Source organism: Pinus tabuliformis, chromosome 2_2, assembly GCF_031772625.1.
Source record: "Pinus tabuliformis cultivar Carrire ecotype Pingquan chromosome 2_2, CPIR1, whole genome shotgun sequence".
Lineage (NCBI taxonomy): Eukaryota > Viridiplantae > Streptophyta > Pinopsida > Pinales > Pinaceae > Pinus > Pinus tabuliformis.
The window spans coordinates 1144602129-1144604179 of record NC_142300.1 but is presented as its reverse complement, the minus strand read 5'-3'; positions in this window follow the sequence as shown (position 1 = coordinate 1144604179).

Here is a 2051-nt window from a genome sequence, read left to right as displayed (position 1 = left end):
TAAAATAAAAAAATAGATGAAATAATCCAACTTATCATTTCTACATAAATAATTATAAATCTTACATCATAAAACAATTTTTATAAATAAACTACATCACTATAGTATAATCTATATATATAAAACAAATACAAGAAAAAGAAACATGGTTTATATATATATATATATATATATATATATATATAATTAATTAATTAATTAATTAATTAATTAATTAATGGATGGATAGCTCATGGACATAACAATAAAATGCATTTGAATATCCAGAAAAAAGAAACAGCTAAAACTTCCTCGAATGATAAAACGAGTGACCAGAGGCAAGGAAATCATGCCAGAAGCAGCTTTATAAAACCAGAGGCAGAAAGAACAAGAACTGAAAGCAAGAGCAAATATGAACACAATTTTGACCAGACACGACATGAGGGTCCCTGGAAATCTGTAGGCATAACCACGTATCCAATATACTTCACGTAAAGATGATATATTGCTTTGTTTTATTTCCCTTTAACCTGCCTATTATAAAACTCTTCAAACTGAATAGCAATGTTAGGATGGTGGCTCATTTTGAGAGCGACAGTTAAGTGCTTCACACAGATTGAAGGATGCTACATTAATGTATGTTTTATTTTGATGGCATATTATATTTAATAATAGATGTCTTATTATGCGGCATAGTATATTGTTTTGATGGCACATTATAATATATATCATAGTAGTTTACTATATTATTTTATTTTTTTAATAAGTAAAATTTTATGTATATTTACAGTTAATTTATGAGATAGTTCATCATAAAGTAGAGATAGGTTTGAAAATTGAAAAATATCCATTTATATTTTTTTTATTCACTCAATTAATTAATTTTTGGAGAAATAATAATATAATAAAATTGTAAGTTTAGATATATGTTTAAAATATTTGTAAAATTGAAAATTATTAATTATGATATGCATATCTATTTTAGAATAAAGTTTAGAGAATTTTAATTTAAGTATCAATAATTATTAACACAATTATATAAATCAAATAGTTGGTAAACACTTAAAACAAAACAATTAATTAAATAATAATATTAATAATATTAATTATTATTATTATTATTGTAGATTCAAATTGCTAATTGTAATTTACTAAAACAATAGACTTGAATCTACTATACTCATCACTTGAAACAATTAAATGATCATAAAATCACGAAGTATACAAGAGAAAGAATTCAATCAACACATTACACAATGATTTCCTGAGGAAAACCATAGCTAAAAACCTCAGAAAATATAAGAAAATTACAATGTTTTGTTCAAGCCCGAGTAACCTCTACACTATCTCTATCTATCTCACAACTTCCTAGAGCAACCCAGCGAATATTTAACAAATTTCGTGCTTGCCCTATTCCCTATTTCCTTGCATTGTTTCCTTAGGAATTAGCTGAATTAGCCCCCTGTTAATTAGAGAAATTTGTCAAAGGAATTGTGCAATCCATCATAGGCTTTCCTTTGATTGCATGCACCATCTGTACAATTCGGATGATTATACAATTGATAGTACATTGTCCCTGATCTCCAATCTCAATTGGGTAACTCTGACATGCATGAGTTATTTATAAGTGAACACTGTAGACAACACCACACTACTAGACTTCCCACAAATTTCACCAACATTTGGAAGTAGTTGAATTGACTTTAACTTATTTAAACTGAATTAATTAATTACAACTCAAAATAAACTCAACTAGGGTTCCTATAATGTAGGAGCCGCTCTACATGACTCAACTTAGACCTTCAACTCGAATTAACTAAGGCAACTAAATCAAATTAACTTAGTTAACTAGTATAAGTTGTCATGTGATCTGGAATTACAATTTGTTCATAATTTAATTCAAGGACATAAGTTAAACATATATATATTTAAAAAACAAAAACTAAAATTATTAATCATCTATATTTATCCTCACTTTATCATTGAGATTGTTAGTATGTAAATAGGTATTGTTAGAATACTATAGTCCAATGCAATCGCTTATCAATACTACATGCCCCAAAAAAACCATA